Below are 13209 nucleotides of genomic sequence, written 5' to 3' on the forward strand. Positions count from 1 at the left end.
TTTATTCATGAACTAAAATCTTCTCCTGAATTTGATTTGCCTGACGGCTGAAGGCTGTTCATATATAATGCTGCAATGGGTGCATAACATTCATATTTCCACAAGCACCCTATAACCTATATTACCATACGGTTTTATTACTGGTAACAGTTATTTGTGTTGTGAGGACAGACTCAATAGGAGTCCACTAACTGTCCAAACCAAGTCCACTAACTGTCCAAACATGCACCAATATTCTCCCCACCTTAACCTCCTAGGTCCAATCCTTGGGTTGGGTTAGGCCCAGTTGACCTCTAGGTCCAATCCTTGGGTTGGTTAACAATTTTATCCAAAATGCTTCGGTGCAATAGTGGACCATATATTATTGTTGTATTCTTCGATATGAGACTTACACATCATGGCTTGTATTGAGCCACCTATGCCAATTTATATTACAATTCATATGCAATGATTGATGATAAAAGGCAGTAATCAAAATATCAAATACGTACATTCATATACAATATATGGCAAATTTGAGAAGGGTAGCTAACCACTCTACTTATTCATTGAATCACCTGCTAGGCTAGTATTGTAGCCTAAATGTTAGACCAGATATTACCACATCTTATGAAAATTCACATCCCAAATTGTACATTTCCTGGACTAAAGCTTGTGCTGAATTTAATTTTCTTGACAGATGCAGTCCATAACAATGCAATCGATGCATTGGGATATGTTCTGCTCTGCCAATTAGAGCTCATAAAATAACAATTCGTAAACTTCCATAACGGTGTAGCATATATATGTTGAAGATAGTTGGTGGGCAGCTGTATTCTTCCTTTGATGCAGCCTGCAATCTTGGTGTTTTCACACTGAAGGTTATGCTTATAAATAGGCATTAGAAATGCATCCTGAAGATATAACAAGAAGAATCTGAGCATCCAAAACTTCAAATAAAGTTTTGAGGGGAAATATTGTGTGTTCCTCATTGTGAGAATTGAGAGAGAAAAGCCTCAATTCAGTGAGAGTTGGAAATCCTCTTGATAGAATATCCAAGAGAGAAATAGTTAGCCACTTTAGCTAGAGTTTATACACAAAAGTGAGAGTGTTCTTGTAATCCCATTATTTTACAAAGTGGAAGATATTACTGCTGCTGCCCCGGGAACGTAGGCACAAATTTCCAAACCTTGTTAAATTCTTGTGTCTCATTTATTTGTTGATGTCACTTTTATTTCCGCATTTGGGAAAAGTTAGATTCAGGGATAATCACATTATTCATCTGCCTTGCATTAGGCGTCATCTTATTGTGCAAATAACTCCCTTAGGATCTTGTTGTTGATGGACTTTGGACAAACACAATGATGGATGTATCAAACACTCACACACAAAGAGAAAACAACCAAGCTCAAATGACATAAGTGTTTATAGAGGTTCAGCAATTTGCCTACATCCTCTTTGGTGATTCCCCTTGAGAAATTTCACTAATGAAGATAGACTTTGAAGGAAACATACATTTAATACTTAGGAAATGAACTTTAGCCACAACCTATACAACAAAAACATTTTAAATGGCGAATTCATTTTAAATTTACATCCTCATGGTCCAAACTTACCTATTCTTTATAATTTGGATCCATGTCCTTATAAAATAAGGATTTACAACATTAAGGATTATGAGAACCCTAATGTTGTAATCATGGTGCAAAAACCTGTAAATCACTACCCAAATTGTGTAACCTACATGTTTATGGATCCTCTTTACAACGTTATGGTACCTTTGTATCCCAAAATTGTAAAATCAGTCCTTAATCTTGTAAACCCTCATTTTACTAGAATAAGGACCAAATTTACATCCTCATGGTCCGCACTTACCAATTTCTTGTAATGTGGATCCATATCCTTGTAAAATAAGGATTTACAACAATAAGAATTATGAGAACCCTAACGTTGTAATCGTGGTACAAAAACTTGTAAATCACTAACCAAATCGTGTAACTTACATGTTTTTGGATCCTCCTTACAAGGTTATGGTACCCTCATATCCCAAAATTGTAAAATCGGCCATTAGTCTTGTAAACCCTCATTTTACTAGAATAAGGACCCAATTGACATCCTCATGGTCCGGAGTTACCAATTCCTTGCAATGTGGATCCATATCCTTGTAAATGAGTATTTACAACATTATGGATTAGGTGAACCCTACTATTGTAATCCTGGTTCAAAAACTTGTGAACTGCTACCCAAATCTTGTAACTTATAAGTTTTAGGATCCTCTTACAATGCCATGGTACTCTCATATCCAAACTACTGTAAATCACTATCCAATATCATATGCCAATTGCCAAACAGGAAGGGCATAATTGCATGACCCTTATGCAATTGCATTTTCAAAAAGTGGAAACTTGATAACTTGTATAACCGGTAACCAATTTTTTTTTAAATCTAGGAGCATCATAAAGGACAAATGGTGTATGGGTGCACCTGGATGCACTATAGAAGGTGCCTATTGATTAATTAGTTTTGGTTTGTGGTTCACACAAAGGTAGGTTGTTGTGAAACACACAAAGACCTTGACTTCAAGATTTGTTTGACACGCGTCTTTGACAAAAGCATCTTTTATACCATGACTTTAGGATTCGTTTGGGACACGCTTTTAACAAAAGCACATTTATTATAAAAAAAATTTGAAATTTTTTCATAAGATATCCAAGTACTTCATGAAAAAGTACCTAGGATTGTGGTCACTAAAAATGTTTTTCCAAAAAGTACTTCTATGACTCAAATGTTCTTCTAAATTTTTCTGTCCACCATGTCAAAAGTACTTTTAGCTCTTTCAAAAGCACTTCAAAAACAAATCTTTTTATGGTGTGTTTACTAATTAGGAATTGAAATTCTCATTAGGAATTGAATTCCACATACAAAGGATTCTTGCGTTTACTTCACATCAATGAATTGAAAAGTAAGTGGGGCCCACATAAAATTAGGAATTGAATTCGTGGTTTTAGAGGAATTCAATTCTTATGTGGGAGGTAGTATTCTATTTCTTGGAGAACTAACTCATTATGAATTCATCTTTCTTACCCATTATATCCTCACACAATTTTTAAAATTCCAAAATTGTCATCTACTTTAACCCAACAACGAGGAAATTTTAGTAATTAGTACTACACTTACCCCAATTCCATATGGTTTAGAAATAACTTCAATAGGAATCCAAAATTGTTGCTCTCATCCGAAGCAGCGTTTGCCAAAGTTTCCCACTTTTCAAAAACCAGTTATTCTATTTTTCACACACACACACACACACACACATACTATGCAAGTATGTATTGTGGGAGCAAATATTCCAGCTTCCAATCACAAAGCGACGCGTGGGCAAGAAGAGTATCACCTAGGTCAGTAATTAGGTCCATTTATTTGGCCAATTAATTGAGACCAAAAATAGGAATATTATCTTAAGGGAGATTATCCAATAAGTATTTAAGTTAAGGATTGGTTACATATATACTTCTAATCTCGGCTGTTGAATTGCATCTAAGAGACTACCAACACATTTAATGAATGTAATTTGCGGCCAAGATTAGAAGCATGTAACCAATCCTTAACATAAAATACTTATTGGAGAATCTCCCTTATCTTAAATATGGGATATTATTTTTTTGGGGGGATATTATCATCAAATAGGGATTTAATCCTTATCAAAATCCCTAATTGACTCAATCTCTCTATTTAAGGGAACAAATATCTTCCTTCCAAATAGGAATTATTCTTTGAAAAACCCTAGATGGTTAGAGCCCTATAGATACGTAGCCACACTCAACACATGAGGCAATTCCAAAAACCCTGTGAAAACCTCTCTCTCTCTAGCCGTCAACCACACCCAGCTGCGGCTACTCCCTCTCTCATCTCTCCCACATGGCTAAGTGCAAACCTTTTGGTGCATTCATTGAGAGCACAAGTTATACTCAACCGCATGCTCTTGAATTAAAGGAATATGTTTCCTCCTTTTCATCACTCAACTGAAGCCTTCCAAACATTCATAGTGGGAAACAAGTACACGAGAAGCAAGGTCTTCGTGACAATTCAATCTGCGATGGATCCGAACCTCCACAGCGCCATGACATCACAATAACCACTGTTTCCCACTGCTGAGGTCGTTGCCCAATACCCTAGTGGCACCTTGGCTTCCGCCATGGTTCCAGCCACCATCTTCCTTCTCAGCCCTATCGCCGAGACCACCGTTCTAGCTCCAGCCGCCATGCCACATCACAGCAGCATTGCCAATGACTAGAATTTGTTTTTCAATTGGAAGCGGTGCATATTGTGGTGATATTTTTTTTTCGGATCGCCTAATTCAATAGCTCAAAAATAGGTGGAGTCTTGCAGCCACATTGCACCGGAAGCAACTTTCTTCACAGCCCCACGACCGTATTTACCTCTCAGTGCTGCACCCCACGGCCTAGCAATCTGCACGACTACTGTGCTCAGGACAACCTTGCCTCTGTAAGCCTTCATCGCATGGTCCAACAATGTTCACTGCGGCACCATCACAATCCAAGATGGATTCTCCTAGCACTGCTATTCCGTCGCCACCACCTACGACCTAATCTTGCAGTAAGTGCTTCTGTTTCCCCCTTTTCCTCCACGTTTGATGTATGCTCCCGCATACTCCTCCAATGAAAAGCTAGCCCATGTGCAATTGGGCTCCATACAATTCTCTCCACTTTATCCATGAAGTCGAGCAGGCCTTAGTCTTAGAGTTAACCAATTGGCTCAAAGAGTGGACTACTAAAACAACTTGGTTAGATAGCTGCTCAACCAGATTGACTTGGTCCAAGACCTTGGCCTTAGACTATAAGGCGAAGAGAGAATAATGGACGAACACACCCGTAGGGAGTTCAAGAGGTGCCATGCAGGTTGAGCACAAGCAAGCAGACAAGGAGAAGTACAAGAGCGTGTTGCTCAACACGTCAGCATGTTGCAAGCTTCAGTGAGCCTTACTCAAAATAAATTGAGTCTTCGATCAAGATGAAGTCCGAAGGTCAATGTGCAAGAGAGGTTGGGCTAAGCCCTAAGCGTTTCCACTACAATGCCAAGCGCTTCATCACGCTATCTCAGATCTTCAAGAATCCTCTTGCCTTTTGTGCTTGTAAGATTAACAGCACGTGAAGACTTGGGAACTGAGGTAGCGTGACCACTCGGCTCTAGAATCTCAGGAAGCCTCCTCTTAACAACACCCCACTATATCTATGTTCGGGCCCGACTGCGGCTCAAAAGGTGGAAAAGCTTCTCCATCTTCCCCCTTTATGATCTTCACCTTCAAAACAACATATTCTAACCTTCTATCAATGGTAGAACGTTTAGAGACTGTCGCTTTCCCTAGCCTCTGTAGAAAAATGGATGCTCAATGTCAGAGAAAGGAAAATTGTCAAAAAATTAAGCAAGGATTTGAGGTAAACCTGAGTCACCGGTGTAGTAGTCATTTCAGGCATCCCTTCCTCCCCAAAGGGTGAGTCCACTCTTGGTCTCTTCTCACGGGTTTCTACGATTACAAACATACAAGGTAGATCTACCGACGTAGGATAACAAAATCGAAGAAATAAATTGTTAAAAAAAATTCTTATTCATACGATGGTTTAAATATAATTTATGACGTATAAAGTGGACAAATACGACGTTAAATTCTATAATATGTCATTATATGAAAACCCCAACTTGGTAAGATTTAAAGATGTCGTCGTAGAAATACGAGAAAGACGTCGTTATATTTACCTTTGCCGTAGTTGTACATTAATTTAATACGGCGGTATTTTGTATTTTACCGCCGTGGATTTATTTGTAATTATACGTCGCCTTATACGAAAACTTGGTCGTGTTAATTTCTGGGTAAAAACGACGGCTTTTTGTGAAACCGTCGTCTTTACTTTCTACGTCGATCGGTTCACAACTTCCGCCGTTATTTGTTGGCTATGATTTTACCTCTTGAAAATCCTATTTCTATAAGACGTCGGTTTTTTAATTAAGTACGTCGTGTTTTTGGAACAGCCATTTGAAACTCCATTTTTTAGTTGTCTAATGTGTTATTACACGGCGGTTTTATAAAACCGTCGTCTTTTAAAAAACAACGACAGTTTTCACTTAGACCGTCGTGTTTTTCTGGTCGTCTTTTTCACTTTTTGTAGTAGTGTGAGTAGCTTAGCTCCATTAGTTTGGGAGTTCTTTTTGTTAGACTCCCCATATGACTTGGGTTGGGTAGCTTTTTTGCTCCCACATAGATTGGGAGATGATTGGTTCACTCCACCATGCTTTATTGCATTGCATGCCTATTTATAGGAATGCTTTGCCGACACCACCAAGTTCCACCGACTTGGTCTCTTACTCCAGCCACATGTATGTGGCTTTGCCTAGAAACTTCTATATTTTTGTGGCTATTGTTTAGCCATCATGGTCCACCTCCTTATTCTTTTCTCCACAACTCTAGGTTCTTCCACCAATAATGATTCTTCTAGAACCTTTTGGATCTTTTAGTCACAAATGGGCTTTAGTATTTTCAACAAATCTTAGAGGTCTCATTCCAACAAGTTTTGATGAAATGCATGGCTTGAATGACATCGACATATCCTACAATGAACTGCAGGGTCCAATCCCCAACAACAAAGCATTTCAAAATCCTCGGGTGGAAGGGAATGACGGATTGTGTGGCAATGTTGGTGCACTAAAACCGTGCGATGATTCTGATGAATATAAGCACAACTCAAAACTGGCCTTCTTAATAATTTTATTAGTGTATAAGCTGTGAGCTAAGTAAAGTTAGAGTAAATAAGCCTTGTTTTAAATTGTGTATTCACTTAGTCTAGATTATGACAAGTGTAAGGCTGAGATTGTATTGTTGATTGTGTGTGTACAGCTAAAGCTAACGGTTGTGTACTCATGCCTTTGTGCGTGAATTTGATACTGAATATACACTCACTCTCAGACTTTGAGAGTAACAGAGCATTACACATATAGCTTGAATCTTCCTCTATTCTCTCTGTGTTTTCCTCTCTACTCAAACCTTCCATAGAAACCCAGCTAAGAATTCAAACACTAACATGGTATCAGAGCCTAGTTCGATCTGAGATCTGGGCGTAGACTGTGCGACATTGCTGCAATCGAGCTGCACTCAAGCTCGTTCTAGTTCAGGTGAAATCGCTGAACCCCATCGTTTTTTATTTTGAGATTTGTATCATCTAAGCCTAGAGATGGCTGGATCTGGAGGTTCTGAGGTGAGAACTCCGATCTTCTCCGGTGAGAACTACGAGTTCTGGAGAATCAAGATGGTGACAATCTTTAAATCTCATGGGTTATGGAAATTAGTTGAAAAGGGGGTTACGATCTCTGATTCAAAGAAGATGATGGCTGAAGGAAGCGAAAAAGAGGAAGACGATGAGAAATCAGCGTGGCGGAACACATGCGAGATGCGAAAGCTCTGGGTATTATCCAGAATGTAGTCTCGGATCAAATATTCCCTCGAATTGCCAATGCTGAGCAAAGATGGCATGGGATCTGCTATATGGTGAATATCACGGTGGTGATCAGGTACGATCAGTTAAACTCCAAAATCTTCGACGTGAATTTGAGTATACTAGGATGCGTGATGATGAAACGTTATCTGAGTATCTTACACGGTTGAATGAACTAATTAATCAAATGAAGACGTTTGGTGAGGTATTGCCTAATGAAAGGCTTGTGCAAAAGGTTTTAATAAGTCTTAGCAAACCTTATGATCCCATCTGTCTTGTGATTGAGAATACGAAGTGTATAGACAAGGTTGAATTACAGGAGGTTCTGGCAATTCTTAAGAGCCAGGAACAACGATTTGATATGCACACTGTTGATGCCACTGATAAGGCTTTTGGCTCTTTTTCTGTGAGTCCAAAAGGTCAGCAACATAAGGGTAATTCTCAGTCAAGTGGATCTAAGAAAAACTGGAATGGAAAGGGCAAGAAGTGGGATTCAAAGCCTCAGTCCCAGCAAAACTCATTTGCTAATCCTGCACGGAATTCAACCTCTGCAGGATTCATGAAACAAGATACAGTTAAGCCACAATGCAGGGTGTGCTCTAAGTTTCATTTTGGAGAATGTCGATACAAGGGGCAATCCAAATGTCACAACTGTGATAAGTTTGGACATTGGGCTAGAGAATGCACAGCAGGCAAGGTTGTTCAGAAGGCAAACTGTGCTAATCAAAGCAAAGTGACAGGAAATCTGTTCTATGCTAACAGTGCAATTACTGAGGTCAAAGTGAATGGGAATTGGTACATTGATAGTGGTTGTAGCAACCACATGACTGGAAATGCTGAGCTTCTTGTGGATGTAAGGACAAATGTCACTGGAAAAGTCCAAATGCCCACTGGAAATCTGGTAGATGTTGCTGGAATAGGTTCACTTATGATTGATACAAATTCTGGCAGAAAGTGCATCAAGGAAGTCATGTTTCTACCTGGTTTGAAGGAAAATCTGTTGAGTGTGGGACAAATGGATGAACATGGATATTATTTGCTATTTGGTGGAAGAGAGTGTTGTATCTTTGATGGTCCTTCACTTGATTGTCTAGTTATCAAGGTTAAGATGAAAAGTAACAGATGCTACCCTCTGTCTCTAATGCAAGCTGATCAAATTGCATTGAAGGCTAGTGTGATTGAATGTACCTGGATTTGGCACAAGAGACTAGGACACCTAAATCTTAGAAGCCTCAAGCAGCTTAGAGAAAAGGAAATGGTGCATGGTCTTCCACATCTTGAAGATGTAAATGGTGTATGTGCAGGATGTCAAATGGGAAAACAACACAGAGATTGGTTTCCAAAAGAACAAGCTTGGAGAGCTAAGAATCCCCTAGAATTGATACACACAGATTTGTGTGGTCCCATGCAAAATGAATCAATTGCTGGGAATAAATATTTCATGTTGCTTATTGATGATCACACAAGAATGTCATGGGTTTATTTGCTAAGACACAAGTCTGAGGCACTAATCTGTTTCAGAAAGTTCAAGGCAATGGTGGAGTTACAATGTGGATTCAAAGTGAAATGCCTAAGGAGTGACAGAGGGGGAGAATTTCTCTCAACTGAATTCAGCAAGTTGTTGGAATCTGAAGGCATACAAAGACAGTTATCCGTTGCTTATACTCCACAGCAAAATGGAGTAGTGGAGCGAAAGAATAGAACAGTTGTAGAGATGGCGAAGGCAATGCTTCACGATAAAGGCATGCCATACTTTCTCTGGGCAGAAGCTGTACATACAGCTGTCTATATTCTAAACAGATCACCTACAAAAGCCCTTGATAACATGACTCCTTTTGAAGCCTATAGTGGAAGAAAACCAGGAATTGGTCACTTAAAGGTGTTTGGATCACTCTGTTATGTGCATGTACCAGCTGAAAGAAGACAAAAGCTTGATGCAAAGTCTGTCCAAGGTGTGTTTGTGGGTTATGCAACCCGTGAGAAAGGGTACAGAGTATTTGATCCAAGCACTAAGAAGCTGATTCTGTCAAGGGATGTAGTTTTTGATGAAACCAAGTCTTGGAACTGGAAGGAAACTTCAGAAAATTCTGTTGCTATGACCTATGTTCCAAAGCAACCTGAAAATGGAATTGAAGTGATTCCACATAAGTTGACTGAAGTCGAGAGAAGTCCTTCTAGTCCTTGCATTTTCTCTCAAGCTGAAGAACAAGAGAATGCCATTCCTGAGCATGCTGATATCTCTCAGTCCTATGATCATACTCCATTAAAGTGGAGAAACATAAATGACATTCTAGCACAATGCAATCTCTGTATTGTGGAACCTGAAAAATATGAAGAGGCTGCACAGGATAAGGCTTGGATAAAAGCAATGGAAGAAGAGCTGTCCATGATTGAAAAAAATAAGACTTGGGAGCTTGTAGACAGACCAAGTGATAAGCAGGTTATTGGTGTGAAATGGGTGTTCAAAACCAAGTTGAACTTAGATGGCTCTGTACAGAAGAACAAGGCAAGGCTGGTTGCTAAAGGGTATGTGCAGAAACCAGGCATTGATTATAATGAAACATTTGCTCCAGTTGCTAGACTGGATACAATCAGAACACTGATTGCTCTTGTCTGCACAAAGAAGTCTGGAAGCTATTTCAATTAGATGTTAAGTCTGCTTTCTTAAATGGAATATTGCAGGAAGAAGTGTATGTTGATCAACCTGAAGGGTTTGTGATTAATGGCAAGGAAGATAAGGTTTACAAACTATACAAGGCGCTTTATGGCTTGAAACAGGCACCTAGGGCCTGGTATGGAGAGATTGATAGCTATTTTGCTAAGTGTGGGTTTGAGAAAAGCTTAAGTGAAGCAACTCTCTACACTAAAACAAGGGGAGAACATGATATACTAATTGTCTCCATCTATGTGGATGACATTGTGTATACTGGAAACAATCAAGAGATGCTAGATGAGTTCAAAGAAGATATGAAGGAGAAGTATGAGATGTCAGACTTGGGTCTTCTTCATCATTTTCTGGGAATGGGGGTGATTCAAACAGAATCTAGCATTTTCATTCATCAAAAGAAGTATGCTTCTGCTTTGTTAGATAAGTTTGGATTGAAAGAATGCAAATCTGTTTCTATTCCTCTTGTGGCTACTGAAAAATTAAGTAAAGAAGATGGAAGTGGTGCTGCAGATGAAGAGAAGTACAGAAAACTTGTAGGCAGCTTATTGTATCTTACTGCTACAAGGCCAGATGTGATGTATGCAGCTAGCCTATTAGCTAGATATATGCATGGACCTTCTAACAAGCACTATGGGGTAGCTAAGAGAGTGCTCAGATATGTCAAAGGAACATTGGACTATGGTTTGCATTATATGAAAGGCAAGAAGGCAGTTTTAGTTGGCTTTTGTGATAGTGACTGGGGGGGATCAGTAGATGACAAGCAAGAGTACCTCAGGCTATGCGTTTTCCTTTGGTAGTGGAGTGTTCTCATGGGCTTCTGTGAAACAGAATTGTGTTGCACTTTCCACTGCAGAGGCTGAGTATATAAGTGTGCTGAAGCAACAACTCAAGCAATATGGCTCAGGTTTGTTCTTGAAGATTTTGGAGAGTTACAAGCTGAAGCAACTCCTTTGCAGTGTGACAATACATCTGCAATCTCAATATCTAAAAATCCAGTGTTTCACCAAAGGACTAAACACATTGAGAAGATATCACTTCATAAAGGATGCCTTGCAGCAAGGAATTGTTGATTTGGTATACTGCCCAACCAAAGAACAAGTAGCAGACATTTTTACAAAGGCCTTACCAAAAGATAGATTCAACTATCTCAGAGATAAGCTTGGAGTTGTATCAGCTCAAAGCTTAAAGGGGAGTATTAGTGTATAAGCTGTGAGCTAAGTAAAGTTAGAGTAAATAAGCCTTGTTTTAAATTGTGTATTCACTTAGTCTAGATTATGACAAGTGTAAGGCTGAGATTGTATTGTTGATTGTGTGTGTACAGCTAAAGCTAACGGTTGTGTACTCATGCCTTTGTGCGTGAATTTGATACTGAATATACACTCACTCTCAGACTTTGAGAGTAACAGAGCATTACACATATAGCTTGAATCTTCCTCTATTCTCTCTGTGTTTTCCTCTCTACTCAAACCTTCCATAGAAACCCAGCTAAGAATTCAAACACTAACAAATTTTCCCTATCTTAGGAGCACTTTTACTTGCTTTCCTGGCATTTGCTTTGTTTTGAAGAAGAAGAAGAAAGAAAGAGATGGAAATAGGACAGAGCAATATGTACCAAAGCTTTTTCTCAATATATAATTTTGATGGAAGAAAAATGTATGGAGAAATCATGAAAGCAACCAATGTTTTTGATGATGTCTATTGCGTCGGGAAGGGAGGACAGGGAAGTGTCTACAAGGCAAAGCTGCCATCAAAAAGCCTGTTGCTGTGAAGAAATTCCATCAGACACTTGATGGTGACGAGGCATCTCAGAATAAGGAATTCCTTAATGAAATAAGGGCATTAACTCAGATACGACTCCGAAACATTGTGAGGTTTCTTGGTTTTTGTTCAAGTTCCCGTCACTCGTTTTTGGTCTATGAGTATCTGGAAGAAGGTAGCTTGGCTGCAATCTTGAGCAACGAGCATGAAGCTGAAAAGTTGGACTGGAGCACAAGGGTGAGACTTGTAAAAGGGGTTGTTAATGCCTTGTGTTATATGCATCATGATTGCTCACCGCCTATTGTGCATCGAGACATAACAAGCAGCAACATTTTGCTGCATTGTGACTGTGAGCCTTATGTTTCAGACTTCGGCACTGCTAAGTTTCTGAATCCGACTCGTCGAATTGGACTTCTCTTGCGGGCACATATGGATATGTAGCACCAGGTTAAATACTTAAATATAGTATTTTTTAAAATTTAATTCATATTAACTATAGATGTATATATTTATGGTTTGCTCTTTCTTAATTTGTATGCAGAGCTGGCTTACACAATGAAGGTAATCTGAGAAATGTGATGTTTATAGCTTTGGAGTGCTGGCGCTGGAAGTGATTATGGGAAAGCAGCTAGCCAATTTCGTCTCGTCCTTTACATGTCCATCCACTAGTACCTATCCAAACATATATTGCTTAAGGATGTACTGGACAAACTCCTTCCCCCTCCTAAACCTCATGTTCTTGATGAACTCAGAACCATTGCGAGGCTATCGATTGCATGCAGACATTCCCATCCACAATCGAGGCCAACAATGCTCATGGTTTCTCAGGCAATATTGTTTCAAACTGCTGCTTCCTATAGAGGAACCGATGATATTACCCTTGAACAACTCATTAAGATTTAAATTGCTAGTGACCTATGAGGTTTGAGCAAAATTACGATCCTTTTGTTTAAACATAATTTGAGCATGTCTTTTCATGTCAACTTTATCTTGTATATTGCTTTGAGCTAGATTAAAATCTTCAACTATCCTTTCATACAAGTACTGAGTTCTGGTTTGTATCAGAGTAAACTGATTTCACCATAATCCTATTTATTACCACATTTGATGGAAGAAAATTCTCATCCCAAATTTTATTCATGAACTAAAATCTTCTCCTGAATTTGATTTGCCTGACGGCTGAAGGCTGTTCATATATAATGCTGCAATGGGTGCATAACATTCATATTTCCACAAGCACCCTATAACCTATATTACCATACGGTTTTATTACTGGTAACAGTTATTTGTGTTGTGAGG

At 39.1% G+C, this 13209-nt stretch overlaps 1 pseudogene; it reads left to right on the forward strand.

Annotated features, from left to right (window-relative positions):
* Window positions 1-6478: 6478 nt before the first annotated feature.
* LOC148920588 (MDIS1-interacting receptor like kinase 2 pseudogene) lies at window positions 6479-12351 on the forward strand (annotated as a pseudogene).
* The last annotated feature ends 858 nt before the right edge of the window (window positions 12352-13209 follow it).

The sequence above is a fragment of the Prunus mume genome, linkage group LG1 (genome assembly GCF_029339155.1).
Source record: "Prunus mume cultivar Tortuosa linkage group LG1, ASM2933915v1, whole genome shotgun sequence".
In the NCBI taxonomy this organism is placed as follows: Eukaryota; Viridiplantae; Streptophyta; class Magnoliopsida; order Rosales; family Rosaceae; genus Prunus; species Prunus mume.